General features: G+C 38.2%; 2 pseudogenes; both read right to left on the bottom strand.

The window, feature by feature from the left end:
- Positions 1–4,779: 4,779 nt before the first annotated feature.
- On the bottom strand, positions 4,780–6,137 carry LOC120224661 (annotated as a pseudogene).
- Positions 6,138–6,197: 60 nt separating this feature from the next.
- Positions 6,198–6,702, bottom strand: LOC120224657 (annotated as a pseudogene).
- Positions 6,703–17,656: the final 10,954 nt, after the last annotated feature.

Raw genomic sequence — 17,656 nt, 5'->3', positions numbered from 1 at the left:
TTCTGTTTTTAATTTTTTGAAGAACTTCCATACTGTTTTCCACAGTGTCTGTACCAATTTAGATTCTCACCAACAGTGCACAAATTTAGATTCCTTTTTTACACACTCTTGGCAATCCAGTAAAACCTTGGATTGCGAGTAACTTGTTCTGTGAGTGTTTTGCAAGATGATCAAACATTTCTAATAAATTTTAACTTGATAAGCAAGTCTTGCGATATGAGTATTAGGTGACACCAAATGTCACATGATCACCACTGAGCCAGTGGTTCTTCTCTTTTACTGAGGGCTTGTTGGCGATCGTCTCCCAAGCTTGGATGCTCCGTCTCAGGCTGTAGTGTTTGGCAGCAATCAGTGATTTTTTTCAGAACGTTGGAAGGTACCCACAACTGGGTGTGTTTTTTGTCACTTCAAAGCACCTATGGACAACCCTTTGCTTTTCTGTACAAGAGTAAACTTAGGAATGCTTTGCTTCATTCTAGATGAGGCTGCCATCTTTCCTCTGCTGCCTTATTGCCATTACATTAAATACAGTATATGACAAGAGTTTATTAATACTGTAGTCAACATTCATGCAAGCATATACAATGGCCTCTATGCAGAAAAAGGTTGAAAAGAAAGGCAGTAAGAAGATTTGTAAGTGTAAAATTGCAAGATTTTATAAGAAGTCTACATCTGCATCTACTCTGCAGAGGAGGAAGAGAAAAAGGCAGAGGAATCTCTCAAGTGAGATTAGAGAGATATATAAAATGTGGGAAACAGTGCAAAATTTTGTAGAAAAGCACCACCTAAATAAGGCTGTAGCAGTGAGAATGATGAATCTGTTTAATGACAATGCCATGTCACATTTACTCAAAATCCTCAAAGGAGGCAAAAGGAAATATCATTGGATAGGTTCCTTGTTAATACATGAAAAGAAAGATTCTATCCGTCAAGCCAATAGATAGCAGTGATTCTGTTAGTGAAAGTCATCCTACACAATAACCCTCCTCTCTCGTCTCCTCACACCAGCCACAAAAGTTTTCAAAGGTTAAGTGCAGGTTAATTTGTTTATTTTTCTTTTTTATTTTGTATTACATTTTAGTGTTGTAATCATTTCTATATGAATATTTTTGGGGCTGCAGATTGAATCATCTGAGTTACCATTATGGGGAAATTTGCTTTGATGTAGAAGTGCTTTATTACAAGCATGTTTCTGGAACAAAGTAGGCTTGCAAACCAAGGTTTTATTGTACTTGTTATTGTTTGTCTTTTTGATTATAGTCATTCTAACAGGTGTGAAATGATACCTCATTGTGGTTTTGATGTATGTTTCTCTGATGATGAGTGATATTGAGCATCTTTTAATGTGTCTCTTGGCCATCAGTATGTTCTTTGGAAAAATGTTCAGTTTTTAGTCAGGTTGTTTTTCTTCTGTTGAGTTGTGTGAATTCTTTATGTGTTGGATATTAACTTTTGTCAAATACAGGATTTCCCACATAGAATGTTGGCTTTTCATTTTATGGATGAATTCCTTTGCTGTGCTGAAGATTTTTAGCATGTTACAGTTCTACTTCTTCATTTTTGCTTTTGTTGCCTTTACTTTTGCAGCCAGATCGGAGCCTCAGAGGCCAAGACCAATAGTGAGTAGTGTACCATCTTTGTTTTTTCTAGGAGTTTTATGATTTCAGGTCTCACAATCAAGTTTTTAATCCATTTTGAGTTGATTTTTGTGTATGATGTAAGATTGTGGGTCTAATTTCATTCTTTTGCATGTGGTGGTTATTTTCTCAAAATCATTTATTGAAGGGAGTGTCTATCCTTTCCATGTTTTATATTCTTGACATTTTTGTTGTAAATTAATTGATTAGTTGACCACATATACCTGGGTCTAATTCTGGGCTCTCTGTTGTGGTCTATTGATCCATTTGTCTGTTTTTAAGCTAGGACCATACTGTTTTGATTACAATAGCTTTGTTTTTTGCTTTTTTAAAAAAATTTAAATGCAGGTCTAAGTTTATTTATTTTGAGAGAGAGAGAACAGACTAGCATGAGTCTGTTCATGGGAGAGGCAGAGAGAGAGGATCCCAATCAGGCTGTATGCTTTCAGCTTTCATGGAGCTCTATTCCAGGAACCATGAGATCATGACCTTAACTGAAACTGAGTCTTAAACTTAACCAGTTGAGTCACCCAAGCATCCCTGCTTACGATAGCTTTGTAATATAATATGAAATCTAGGAATGTTATACCTCCAGCTTTGTTCTTTCTTAAGATTGTTTTGGCTATTTGGGTTTTTTTGTGGTTCCATACAAATTTAAAAACATTTGTTCTATATCTGTCAAAAGTGACATTGTAAATTTTAGGGATTGCATTGAATTTGTAGATTGCTCTGGGTAGCATTAACATTTTAACAGTGTTAAGTTTTTCAATCCAAAAGAGTGGAATATCTATTTATTTATCTTTGTTAATTACTTTAATCAGTGTCTTACATTTTTCATTGTACAGGTCTTTCACCTCCTTGGTTAAATTTATTTCTTGGTATTTCATTCTTGTTATGTAATTGTAAATGGGATTGTTTTCTTAATTTCTGTTTTTACTACTTTGTTATTAGTGTGTAGAAATGCAACAGATTTCTGCATATTTATATTCTGCAACTTTACTGAATTCATTTATTCTACCGTTTTTTGGTGGAATCTTTAGGATTTTCTATATGTAATATCATATCATCTGCAAATACTGATCATTTTACTTCTTCCTTTCCAATCTGGATGCCTATTATTTCTTTTCCTTCCCTAATTGCACTGGCTAGGACTTCCTGTACTCTGTTGAATAAAAGTGATGAGAATTGGCATGCTTGTTTTGTTGCTGATCTTAGAGAAAAAGTGATGTTAGCAGGGCTTGTCATGCGGCTCTCATTATGTTGAGGTACATTCCTTCTATATCCACTTTATTGAGTATTTTGATCATAAATGGATGTTGAATTCTGTCATGTTATTTCTACATCTTTTGAGATGATCAAATGATTTTTGTTTTATTTATATGGTATATCACATTGATTGATTAGCAGATGTTGAACCACCTTGCATCCCCAAAACAATACCCACTTGATTGTGGTGAATGAGAATTTTAATGTATTGTTGAATTTGGTTTGCTAATATTTTATTGAGAAGTTTTGCATTTACATACATCAGGGATGTTGTCTTTTCTTGTGTGTAAAATGAGTTTGAAAGTGTACCCATAATTTCTATTTTTGAAAGAGTTTGAGAAATGTTTGGTAGAATTTACCAGTGAATGCCTCTGGTTCTGGACTTTTGCTTGTTGGGAGATTTTTGATTACTGATTCAATGTCCTTACTAGTGAGTAATCAGTCTGTTAAAATTTTTTATTCTTCATGATTCAGTCTTAAAAGGTTGAATGTTTCTAGGAATTTATCCATTTCTTGTAGATTGTAAAATATGTTGGCATATAATTGTTCTTTGTAGTATTTTGTGATTCTTTGTGTTTATTTCTGATTTTGAGTCCTCTCTCTTTTTTTTATTGCTGAGTCTTGCTAAAGGTTTGCCAATTTTATTTATCTTTTCACAGAACCAGCTCTTAGTTTCATTGATCTTGTTATCTTTTTAGTCTATATAATTTATATCCACTCTGTTATTTTCTTTCTTCTACTAACTTTGCACCTAACTTGTTCTTCTTTTTCTAGTTCCATAAAGTATAATGTTAGGTTGTTTATTTGAGATTTTTCTTCTTTCTTGAGGTTAGTATTTCTCTCTATGAACTTTCTTTGAACTGCTTTTGTTGTTTCCCATAAGTTTTGGTATATTGTATTTCCATTTTCTGTTGTCTCAAGGAATCTTATTATTTCTCCTTTGATTTCTTCATTGTTCAGTAGTATGTGTTAATCTCCACATATTTGTCAATTTTCCAGTTTTCTTTTTGTAGTTGATTTTTAGTTTCATACTGTTGTGATTGGAAAAGATGGTTGATAATTTCAGTCTTTTTAAATTTAGTAGGACTCATTTTGTGGCCTAACATGTGATCTATTCTGGAGGTTGTTCAATGTGCTCTTGAGAAGAATGTGTATTCTGCTGCACTGGATGGAATGTTCTGTATATATCTGTTCAGTTAATCTGGTAAATGTGTTGTGTAAGTCCAGTGTTTCTTTATTGATCTTCTGTCTGGAGGATCTATCTGTTATGAAAATGAGGTATGAAAGTTCTATACTATTATTGTATTGCTGTTTGTTTCTCCCTTTAGGTCTGTTAATACTTGCTTTATATATTTAGATGCTGCTAGTTTGGGTGCATAAATATTTGCAAATGTTACATCTTTTTAATCCCTTCACTTTCAGTCAGTGTATGTCCTTAAATCTGAAATGAGTCTCTTGTAAGCAGTGTATACTTGATTTTTAGTTTCATACTATTGTGGTTGGAAAAGATGATTTGATATAATTTCAATCTTTTTAAATTTAGTAGGACTCATTTTGTGGCCTAACATATGATCTATTCTGGAGGATTTTAACCCATTTAGTCACTCTATGTCTTTTGATTGTAGAATTTAGCCTATTTGTATTTAAAGTAATTATGATGAGTATGTGCTTATTGCTATTTTGTTCATTGTTTTCTAGCTGTTTTGTAGTTCCTTTCTGTGTCTTTCTTCTCTTGGTCTCTTCCTTTGTGGTTTGATGATTTTGTTAGTGATATGCTTAGATTCCTTTCTCACAATCCTTCTTCTTCTTCTTCTTCTTCTTCTTCGTCTTTTTTTTTTTTTAATAGGCTCTAATTCACTTTATTTTCTTGTTAAAACTATGTGGTGGCCACAGCTGTAGCCAGGGTCCTCTGCACGGAGACTCTGGTGTGTGTCTTTACAAGCTGGTCAGTGAATTCCTGATAGGGAGACTTGGTGAACACAGCCTCTTTCCAGAGGTCAGGAGTGAGCTAGCAGTAGGTCTTGGAAATGGCATCAAAAGTGGTCTTAGTGAAGTTACCCAGAGTGGCAGTGTAGCCCTTGGCCAAGATGTAGCAGTTGTCCATATCAGCCATCATTAGTAGCTTCTTGGGCATGGGCAGAGACAGTACCAGTGCCTTTTGGGGCAGGGATGAGGTGGACCAGCACAAAGTCACAGCGACCAGTCACCTTGCATGGGATAGTGTGGGAATGCGAGTCTTGTTTCCCCAGTAGCCTTGCCGCATGGGGATGATGGAACGCTTGGCCATGATGATGACCCTATAGATGGCAGTAGCTACTTCCTTAGAGCACTTAACACCCAGACCGACCTGTCCATTATAATCTCCAATGGCAGCAAATGCCTAGTCTGCTGACCAGTAGGGGTCTGCTTTTGCATAGGCATAATCTTCAAAATTTTATCTTTGAGGGGTGCCCCCAGGAAAATAATGATCTCAGATTCCTTGATGGGCAGGGAGAAGAGATAGATCTCCTCCAGAGAGTCAGTCTTCATGTTTTGACCAGGTAGCCCAGCTTGGTGGTGAGGAACCACTCCTTGTCTTTGGCTTTACCTCTGTGAGTTCTGTGGCCATGTACCTGGTCCAGTTGCTGCTGCTGAAACTGCCATGGAAGCCACTGTGACCTCCCATTCCAATGCCCTTGGCCCTCTTAGAGCGCTGACATCATCTGCCATTTGTTTGCTCAGAGAATAATCTCCTTTCTCACAGTTTTTTGGAAATCTACCATAGGTTTTTGCCTGGTGGTTCCCATGAAGCTTAGTATAACAACCTCTATTTATTTATAACTATTTTAAGTTGATAATGTAAGCTTGAATGCATTCTAAAACTCCTCATTTTTACTTCTTCTACCCCATGTTTTTTGGTTTTCATGTCACATTTTACATATTTTTTATCTTGTGTATCCCTTAACTAATCATTATAGTTATACTTATTTCTACTACTTTTGTCTTTTAATTCTTATGTTAGCTTTATAAGTGATTAATCCATCATTTTTACCATATGTTTACCTTTACTAATGATATTTATGCTTTCATATCTTTTCTTGTTTTTTAATTTATCAAAATAATTTTCTTTTAAGAAGCCCCCCACTGCTGACAGCCCCACTGGCTGGCTCTCCATCATTTTCCTCCCCAGCTGGGACACAGCTGGAGAGGTCCTGAGTGGCCCAAGTGCCTTTGAGTCTTTCCTACCCAGGACATCTTGGAGGGCAGGGAGGAGAGTGCCCTAGGTCCATAGTGAATAGATGCTTGTCTTCATGACTATTCCAGGCCCAGGATGTAGTTGATGCCTACACCAGGCCAATGATGACAGGATGCTAGGCTACCAAGTATTGAACCCAACCCATCAGTTGCCCATACATGATGTGAGGCCTCTCCTAGTGGTTGCTGAACATCCTTTGAGGTTTGCCTTCTCTTTGTAATAGGGACATGCCTACTTCTTTCTGATAATGCACCAGCCGAGGATGCAGAACTCATGGAATACTTGATTGTAAGACTGCTTATATATGTTCTTGATGACACCCTCTTCACTGACATCCACAAAGATCTGCTGCTCACACATGGCACACACACAAAGAGATGTTTAATAGGCATGTGCAACTCACTGTAGAACGCTATGATTGATGCCATCTAGTCTGCACACGTTTCTGCAGTCTCCTTCAAGAACTCCATAGTAGAGGCCTCTGAAGAGGAGAGAAATGCCAAAGTCCATGGCATCTTCTGATTTGATTTTGAATAATAAATGGAGATCAGAGAGGGTAAACATGAAGCCACTTAGCCAACAATGATGGTGGTATAGATGATTTTTATAGATTAACAGGAACCACTTATAGGCTGACCTTGGAGTTGTCTGTACTAGCAATGAAAATGGCGGCAGTGGTAGAGGTTGAGGTTGGAGGAAGTGCTGCTAGGAAACAGAAGCTGGATGAGGTTGTTATGTCAGCCTCCTCCCCAGAGGAACAATGGAGGGTTGAGAACACACGTGTGTATACCAAGCACTGTGGTCAGGAAGCCATGCACACTGAAGTGATCTTCATCCTCATGGCTACTTTGGTGGTGGCTCAGCTGCTCCTGGTGTAGTGGAAACAGAGACACTTTTGCTCCTACTATATGGTGACCCTCTTTTAGATGTGGGTTGTTCCCCCTCTATTTCACAGTAAAACTGCACAGGTAGAGGTTCCTAATGATTTGGAACTTGTTCTCTGCTGTCACAGCTTTTGTCATCTTCCAAGCCACCTGAAAACTGCTGGTACAGAAAACTCCGAGGTTGATTTAATATGTTTTCTTATGAATTTGCACTTTTTATTTTCAGCTTAAAGAAGTCTGTTTAAGTTTCTTTTTTTAAAATAATGTTTTATTTATGTCTGAGAGAGAGAGAGAGACAGCGTGAGCAGGGGAGGGTCAGAGAGAGAGGGAGACACAGAATCCGAAGCAGGCTCCAGGCTCTGAGCTGTTAGCACAGAGCTCAACGTGGGGCTCGAACTCAGGAACCGTGAGATCATGACCTGAGCCAAAGTTGAATGCTCAACCGACTGAGCCATGCAGGTACCCTGAGGAAGTTCCTTTCTATTCCTAGATTCTTTTTAATCATTAAAGAGTTGTTTTGTCAAGTTATTTTTCTGCATTAATTGAAATGATCCTGTTACGTTTCCCCCTTCAATTCCATTGAGGTAGTGTATTACATTAATTGTTTTTCATACATATATATATACCACTCTTTGATTGCTGGGATGTATCTCACTTGATCATGGTACATATTCATTCAATATGCGGCTGGATTTATATTTTAAGGGATATTAATCTGTAGTTTTCTTTTTCTGTGATAATGTCTCTGGTTGGCCTTTGTATCAGGGTAATTCTGATCTTATAGAGTGAGTTAGGAAGTTTTCCTTTTCTATTTTTTGAGGAGTTTCAGAAGGATTGGTGTTAATTCTTTTTTTTTATTTTTTAATTTAATTTAATTTAATTTAAATTTAATTTTATTAAAAAAATTTTTTTTTACAAATAGTTTAAGTTCCTTAAGTTCCTCCTAAGTTCCTCCTAATCCTCCTGTACGTATTCTGATAAACCACATCTTCTTGATCCATTCGTCTGTCAATAGCACTGCTAGGAATTTACCCAAGGGGTATTCATTCTTCTTTAAGTGTTTCATAGAAATAATAACCAGTGAAACCATCTAAGTCTTGCATGTCTTAAGAGAAGGACTTTCTACTATGTTTCTAGGAATTTGCTTGTCTCTTATACATTATTCTAACTTGGTGTACAGCTTGTTCATGGTATTCTTTTTTTTCAGAGCTTTTTTTTTTTTTTTTTAAGAGAAAGAGAGCACAAGCAGGGGAGAAGGAATGGCAGAGGGTGAGCTAGAATCCCAAGCAGGTTCCATGCTCAGCACACAGCCTGATGCAGGGCTCATGGGATCAAGACCTGAGCCAAAAATCAAGAATCAGATGCTCTACTGACTGAGCTAACCAGGCACCCTGATTCTTGGTATTCTCTTATAATTCATTTTATTCTGTGAGACTGGTATTACTTTTCCTACTTTCATTTCTGATTCATTTGCTTTTTTGTCTTTTTAATTTGATTTATTTAGAGTATCTAGCTGAATTTGTCATTTTCATTGATCTTTTAAAGAATCAACTTTTGGGGGTGGAGGCAAGATGGTGGAGAAGTAGGGAGCTCCATACATTTCACTTGCCCCCATCTCAAACGGAGAAGGCCTGAAGCCATAGGAATCCTTACATAATACAGGAGTTTGGGAGGAAAAGGAGACAGAGTCTGCTGAGAAAACCTTATAGTGTGAGTGTGAATGGGAAGAGATAAAAACAGGCTGGGGCCAGAGACACGGAGGGATTGGAGGTACCCCCCTTTGTGGGGAGCTGCGGTGAGTCGAGGGGAAAAGAAAGAATGGCTGAAATTGCTCAAGGAACTGTCCCTGTCCCTGGAGAAGAGAAAAACCTTGGCTCAGGACACAGAGGGATCCGGTTTCCAGCTGTGCAGCTGACCTTGAGCTGCTGACCTTGAGCCCGATGCACTGGTCTCAGGCAACACCAGGAGAAACTGCTCCTCTGCTCGCCAGCTTGATCTGGAGGGGAAGGGGGGTGCCTGAAGCCTCTCCACCGCTCTTCTGCCTTGGCTCGAATTCCAGTGGGGAGATGAGAGGCTTGAAACTGCTGAGGGACTTGGCCTGTAGGTTTATATTTCAGGCGGTATCAATGGGGTGCTCAGACTAAGATCTGGAGACGAGGCATGGCTTGGGATATAGAGCATGGCCCACCTTGGCTACGCCCATGGCACAGGGAGATTGGACACAAAAGAGTGAGTTGCAACACTTGGTTTGAGAAGGGATTGGGGCACCACCATTTTTCTCCTCACAACCACCAAGGCAGAACATCAGGAAGCCGCCTTAGGAGGCAGTGGAGGCTAAGACCCGCCTACACCAAACCACGCCCATCTCCGGTAGAGAGCCGCCTTTTTTTTGCCTTGAGCCCAGGGCAAAACCAACATGGATGCACTACCATGATTAATTCTAGATCAATTCTTTCTATTCAGATATATTTTTACTTGTCTCATTACTATCCATCCCCTCTGCTGGACTGGGCACTTGTCACTGGTTTGCTTAAACAGTCACATTTAATCCATTCTCTAGATATATATTCTACATCTCCAATGCGATCTTTCTCTCTCTCTCAATGGAGTAATTAGAATATTTAGTTTTGCTGAGTAACATTATCTTTGTTTCTTTCTCATTGCCTCTTAACGTATTCTCCTCTTTCTCTCTCTGAATTAAGCCTCTTAGTATTTCTGCGTGGCCATTTCTCTTTCAATTTCACTTCCTCCCCACCCTGTCATTTAACTCTTTGTATATGCTCTTCCATCAGAACTGCATAACCTGGCTCTTTATTTATAGCTGGTAATTCTGGTTTTATGCTTTTAGACTGTGCTTTGTCTTTTGGGTTTTTTTTTTTTTTTTTAATGTTTTATTTATTGCTAGGAGAGAGAGAGAGAGACAGCGTGAGCAGGGGAGGGTCAGAGAGAGAGGGAGTCACAGACTGAAACAGGCTCCAGGCTCTGAGCTGGCAGTCAGCACAGAGCCAGACGCGGGGCTCGAACCCACGAACCGCGAGATCATGACCTAAGCGAAAGTCGGACGCTTAACCGACTAAGCCACCCAGGCGCCCCTTCTTTTGGGTTTTTTTTCTTTTTCTTTTCTTTTCTTCTTCTTCTTTTTTATTTATTTATTTATTTAATTTTTATTTTTATTATTTGTTTTTCCTCCTTCCTCTCCCCCCCCTTCTTTTTTCTTTCTTTTTCCCTTTCGGGTTGCATGTTTGTTGGATTTGTCTGTGTGTTTGTGTGCCTGTGTTCCCTGTGTGTTTGTCTTCTGCTTTCTTTTCCAGAGCTACCTCAAAAAACAAGCCAAAGTACACATGGTGGAGAGCCCCAAATACCACTATGAGTAGGGAAATAAAATAACCAAAGTTCCAACAAGAGAGACCAAGACACCATTAAAAGAACACTTCCTGAATGGACAGGCCCTGGACAGTCCAAAGAGCCTTCTTTAATACAGCAGTACTTGCAGGTGCAGAGTGCATAAGAAGCTTTTAAAACTAACAGGAGACAGAAAACTAGCCAAAATGATGAAATGGGGGAACTCTCCTCTAAAGAAATTCCAGGAAGAAATGACAGCTTCCTGCTCAAAATAGATAAGAACCTAACTGAACAAGAATTTAGAACAATAGTCAAATTAATTGCTAGGCTTGAGAAAGGCATGGAAGACATCAGAGAAACTATTGATACAAAGATTATGGAGATTAAAAATAGTTGTGATGAATTTAAAAATGCTGTAAGTGAGATGCATAATAAAATGGAGGCGTCCAATGCACCGATCGAAGAGGCAAAGAGAATAGGTGAATTAGAAGACACAATTATAGAAAAAGAGGAAGCCTAGAAAAAGACAGATAAACTGATCCAGAAGTGTGACAGGAGACTTTGAGAGCTGAGTTATACAACCAAATGGAACAATATCCGTAACATAGGAATTCCAGAAGAGGAAGAGAGAGGGAAAGGCGCTGAAGGAGTCCTTGAACAAATTATAGCAGAGAACTTCCCCAATCTGGGGAAGGAAACAGACATTGAAGTCCAAGAGGCAAAGAGAACTCCCCTCAGACATAACTTGAATTGATCTTCTGCACGACAAATCATAGTGAAACTGGCAAAATTTAAGGACAAAGAGAATTCTGAAAGCAGCTAGAGAGAAAAGGGTTCTAACATACAAAGGGAAACCTGTCAGAGTGGAGACAGACCTATCTACTGAAACTTGGCAGGCAAGAAAGGATTGGCAGGAAATCTTCAATGTGTCAGAAAAAATATGCAGCCAAGAATCCTCTATCCAGCAAGCCTGTCATTCAGAATAGAAGGAGAGATAAAAGTCTTTCCAAATAAACAAAAATTGAAAGAATTCATCACACTAAACCACCACTACAAGAAATCCTGAGGGGGAGTCTCTGAGGGAAATGTTGCAAGGAACACAAGGTACCAGAGACACCACTACAAGCATGAATCCTACAAAGAACACACTGACTCTAAACCCGTAGTTTTCAATAACATTACACTGAATGTAAATGGACTAAATACTCCCATCAAAAGAAATAGGGTAGCAGAATGGATAAAAAAACAAACTCCATCTATTTGCTGTCTACAAGAAATTCATTTTAGACCTGAGGACACCTTCAGATTGAAAGGAAGGGGATGGAGAAATATCTATCATCCTACTGGAAGTCAAAAGAAAGCTGGAGTAGCCATACTTATATCAGACAAACTGGACTTTAAAATAAAGGCAGGGGCTCCTGGGTGGCTTAGTCGGTTAAGCATCCGACTTTCGCTTAGGTCATGATCTTGCGGTTCGTGGGTTCGCCCCGCGTCGGGATCTGTGCTGACTGCCAGCTCAGAGCCTGGAGACTGCTTCAGATTCTGTGTCTCCCTCTCTCTCTGACCCTCCCCGGCTCACGCTGTCTCTCTCTCTCTCTCTCTTAGAAATAAATGCAAAATAAAAAAAATAAATAAATAAAGTCAGTAACAAGGGATGAAGAAGGGCATTATATAATTACAGGGTCTACTCATCAAGAAGAGCTTACAATTATAAAAGTCTATGCACCAAATAAGGGAGCACCTAAGTACATAAAACAATCATAAACAGAAACAATCATATGGATAAGAATGTGCTAATAGCAGGGGACTTTAATACTCCACGTACAGCAATGGATAGATCATCTAGACAGAAAATCACTGAAGAAGCAATGTGCTTGAATGACACATTGGACCAGATGGATTTGACAGATATATTTAGAACTCTACATCCAGAGGCCATGGAATTCACTTTCTTCTCAAGTGCACATGGCACGTTCTCCAAAATAGATCACATACTGGGACATAAAGCAGCCCTCAATAAATATAAAAGAATTCAGATCATACCATGCACACTTTCAGATCACAGTGCTATGAAACTTGAAATCAATCACAGGAAAAAGTCTGGAAAATCTCCAAAAACATGGAGGTTAAAAAACTCCCTACTAAAGAACGAATAGGCCAATCAGGCAATTAGAGAAGAAATAAAATATATGTGGAAACAAATGAAAATGAAAGTACAACAATCCAAAGTCTATGGGATGCGCCAAAGGCAGTCCTAAGAGGAAAGTACATTGCATTTCAGGCCTATTTCAAGAAATTAGAAAAAGCACAAGTACAAAATCTAACAGCTCATTTAATGGAACTAGAAGGAGAGCAACAAGAGGACCCCAAGCCCAGTAGGAGAAGAGAAATAATAAAAATCAGGGCAGAAATAAACAATATAGAATCCAAAAAAACCAGTTGAACAGATCAATGATACCAAGAGTTGGTTTATTGAAAAATTAAACAAAATTGACAAACCTCTACCAGGCTTCTCAAAAAGAAAAGAGAGAACACCCAAATAGACAAAATCATAAATGAAAATGGACTTATTACAACCAACCCCTCAGAAATACAAGCAATTATCAGGGAATACTATTAAAAATGATATGCCAACAAACTAGACAACTTAGAAGAAATATACAGATTCCTAAACACACACTACCAAAATTCACACAGGAAGAAATAGAAAATCTGAACAGACCCATAACTAATGAAGAAATCTAATCAGTTATCAAAAATCCCCCAATAAATAAGAGCCCTGGGCCAGATGGCTTCCCTGGAGAATTCTACCAGATATTTAAAACAGCATTAATAACCATTCTTCTCAAGCTATTCCCAAAAATAGAAATCGAAGGAAAACTTCTGGATGCATTTTATGAAGCCAGCATCATATTGATTCCAAAGCCAAACAGACCCAGCAAAAAAACCAGAACTACCGGCCAATATCATTGATGAATACAGAGGCAAAAATCCTCAACAAGATACCTGCAAATCGAATCCAGCAGCACATAAAAAGAATTCTCCACCATGATCACGTGGGATTCATTTCTGGATTACAGGGCTGGTTCAGTATTCACAAATCAATCTGATACGTCACATCGGCAAAAGAATAGATAAAAACCATATGATCCTGTCAATAGATGCAGAAAAAACATTTGAAAAAATACACCATCCCTTCTTAATAAAGACCCTGGAGAAAGTCGGGATAGAAGGAACTACTTAAACATCATAAGAGCCATCTATGAGAAGCCCTCAGCTAACATTATCCTCAATGGGGAACAACAGAGAGCTTTCCCCATGAGATCAGGAACACGACAGGGATGTCCACACCCATCACTGATGTTTAACATAGTGCTGGAAGTCCTAGCATCAGCCATCAGACAATGAAAGGAAATCAAAGGCATCAGATACGGCAAAGAAGAAGTCAAACTTTCACGTTTTGCAGACGACATGATACTCTACATCGAAAACCTGACAGACTCCACCAGAAGCCTACTAGAACTGATCCAAGAATTCAGCAAAGTTGCAGGATACAAAATCAACGTGCAGAAATCGGTTGCATTCTTATACACCAACAACGAAGCAACAGAAAGGGAAATCAAGAAACTGATCCCATTCACAATTGCACAAAAAACCATAAAGTACGTAGGAATAAACCTAACCAAGGATATAGGAGATCTGTATGATGAAAACTATAGAAAACTTATGAGGGAAGTTGACGAAGACACAAAGAAATGGAAAGAAGACACTTGGATCGGAAGAATAAATAGTTAAAATGTCATTACTACCCAAAGCAATCTACACATTCAATGCAATCCCAATCAAAATTGCACCAGCATTCTTCTCAAAACTAGAACAAACTATCCTAAAATTTATATGGAACCACAAAAGACGCAGAATAGCCAAATTAATATTCACGAAGAAAACCAAAATGGGACGCATCAGAATCCCAGACCTCAACCTCTACTACAAAGCTGTCATCATTAAGACAGTATGGTATTGGCACAAACACAGACACATAGATCAATGGAATAGAATTGAGAACTCAGAATTGGACCCACAAATGTATGGCCAACTAATCTTTGACTAAACGGGAAAGAGTATCCAATGGAATAAAGACAGCCTCTTTAACAGATGGTGCTTGAAGAACTGGACCACAACATGCCAGAAGAATGAAACTAGATCATTTTCCCACACCATCCACAAAAATAAACTCAAAATGGATAAAGGACCTGAATGTGAGACAGGAAACCATCAAAACCTTAGAGGAGAAAGCAGGAAACAACCTCCTTGACCTCCACTGCAGCAATTTCTTACTTGACACATCCCCAAAGGCAAGGGAATCAAGAGCAAAAATGAACTTTTGGGACCTCATCAAGATTAAAAGCTTCTGCACGGCAAAGGAAACAATCAGTGAAACTAATAGGCAACTGACGGAATGGGAAAAGATAGTTGCAAATGTCATATCAAATAAAGGGCTAGTATCCAAAATCTGTAAGGAACTCACCAAACTCCACACCTGAAAAACAAACAACCCAGTGAAGAAATGGGCAGAAGACATGAACAGACACTTCTGCAAAGAGGATATCCAGATGGCCAATAAACACATGAAACGATGCTCAGCGTCCCTCTTCATCAGGAAAATACAAATCAAAACTACCTTGAGATACCACCTCACACCGGTCAGAGTGGCTAAAATGAACAAATTAGGAGACTCTAGATGCTGGTGAGGATGTGGAGAAATGGGCAGCTTCCTGCACTGTTGGTGGGAATGTAAACTGGTGCAGCCCCTTTGGAAAACAGTGTGGCAGTTCCTCAAAAAATTACCAGTAGAACTCCCCTAGGACCCAGCAATAGCACTGCTAGGAATTTACCCAAGGGATACAGGAGTGCTGATGCATAGGGGCACATGTATCCCAGTGTTCATAGCAGCACTCTCCACAATAGCCAAAACATGGAAAGAGCCTAAGTGTTCATCAACTAACAAATGGGTCAAGAAGATCTGGTGTATCTCTACGATGGAATACTACATGGCAATGAGAAAGAATGAAATCTAGCCACGTGTAGCAACGTGGATGGAACTTGAGGGCGTTATGCTGAGCGAAATAAGTCAGGCAGAGAAGGACAGATACCACATGTTTGCCTGTATAGGTGGATTAGGAGGAACTTAATGGAGGACAATGGGGGAGATGAAGGGGAAAAATAGTTGGGGAGAGGGATGGAGGCAAAACATGAGAGATTCTTGAATGCTGAGAACAAACTGAGAGCTGATGGCAGTTGGCGAGCGGGGAAGGGGGGATGATGGACATGGAGGAGGGCACTTGTTGGGATGACCACTGGGTGTTACATGGAAACTAACTTGAGAATAAACTATTTATGAAAATAAGAAAACTTTTGGTGTCATTTTTTTCCCTATTTTTATTTTCTGTAATTTAATCTTAATTTATTATTTTTCCTTCTGCTAACCTTGGGTTTCTTTTTTTTCTTAAAAGTAGACAGTACAGTGCTAAATCTCCCTTGAACACATCTTTCACCTAATCTTGTAGGTATCAGTATGTTGTCTTGTTGTTTTCACTCATCTTGATACATGTTCTAATTTTCTTGTGATTTCTTCTTTGACATGTAAGTTAATAAAAGCGTATAATATCAGGGGTGGCTTGGTGGCTCAATTGTTTGAGTGTCTGACTTCATCTCAGGTTATTCTCTCAGGGTTTCTGAGTTCGTGCCCTGCATTGGGCTTGCTTGCTGCTGTCAGCACAGTGCCCACTTTGGATCTTCTGTCCCCCTCTCTCCTGCCCCTCCCCTGCTTATGTGCTCACTCACATGCTCTCTCTTTGTCTCAAAAATAAATAAAACTTTTTTAAAAAATGTGTTATTATACATATATATGAATTTTCTATATTTTGTTGTTGATTTCTAGTAATTCCATATTGGTTTGAGAAAATGCTTCTTATAATTTCAGTCTTTTTAAAAAGTATAGATTTGTTTTGTAATCCAAAATATGATGTTAGTCCAAGATCAAGGTGTCACCAGGGCCCTTGAAAGGTACTACAAAGAATTGTTTCCATTCTCTTTCCAAACTTCTGGTAGTTCAGTGGCTTGTGGCAGAAAATTTCAGTCTTCACATGACCATCTCTTGGTGGGTGTATTTCCAAATCTCCTTGTTTTATAAGGACATTAGTCCTATTGGGTTATGAGCTTACCTTATTCCAGAGTAACTTCATAGTAACTTGATTAATTGCATCAGCAATGACCCTATTTCTAATCAAGGTCACATTTTAATGTACTGGGAGTTGGGATTTCAGTATATGAATTTTTTCAGGACAAAATCCAACCCATAACTAGAAGTGTTTCTTTTAAAATTTTTTTGAGACTTTGTAAAGAATAGGTATTTTCTGTAAATGGTAGAATTTACCTGGGAAGACAGATATACTAGGGTTTTCTTGTTAGGAAGTTTTAAAACTTTTTATAGTTCTATTCCAAGTTTTTTTTTTCCGTTTGAGTCAGTTTTGGTTGTTCATGTTTTTTTCTAGGAATTTGTCTTTTTCAAAGTTATCTAATTTGTTTGCTTTCATATCTTTATGCTGTATCTTTTTTAGCTATTTATTTCTGTAAGATCAGCGTTGATTTCTCAGCTTTCATTCCTTATTTTTGCAATTTGACCCTTTTCTCTTTTTCTCTTCATCAGTCTAGCGAAATGTTTGTCAGTTGTATTAATCTTTCCCAAGAATCAGGTTTCATTTTTGCTGACATGTAATATTTTTGTCTTGACTATTTGATTAAATTTGTATTAATCTTCTCTTTTTTTCTCTACTTAGTTTAGGTTTCATATGCTTTTGTTTTCCCATTGTCTTAAAATCAAAGGTTAGGTTATTGATTTGAGAACTTTCTTTCTTATTTCTTTCTTCCTTTCTTAAAATATACATTTCTAGCTAGAAACCAGTTTCTGTTGGTTTATTGGGTTAGGTTAATTCTGATAAGCCTTAGTGTTAGCTATATTCCTATATGTTTTGGTATGTTGTGTCTTCATTATGATTACTTTCTAATGATTTTCTGCCTTCTCTTGTCATCTTTTCTTTGACCCATTTATTATTTAGGACTGTGTTGTTTATTTTTTCTATACTGGTAATTTCCCCAAATTTCTAGTGGCTATTGTATTTTATCTTTATTCCATTCTTGTTTGAATAGCAAACATAGATTTCAGTCCTTTTACCTTCATCAAACCTTTTTTTGTGTTTAATTTATTGTCTGTTCTGGAGAATGTCCTATAT

Source organism: Hyaena hyaena, unplaced genomic scaffold (genome assembly GCF_003009895.1).
Source record: "Hyaena hyaena isolate Hyena2069 unplaced genomic scaffold, ASM300989v1 scaffold_1218, whole genome shotgun sequence".
NCBI lineage: Eukaryota > Metazoa > Chordata > Mammalia > Carnivora > Hyaenidae > Hyaena > Hyaena hyaena.
Note: the sequence above shows the minus strand (reverse complement) of the source record. Positions and strands in the feature narration are given on the sequence as shown.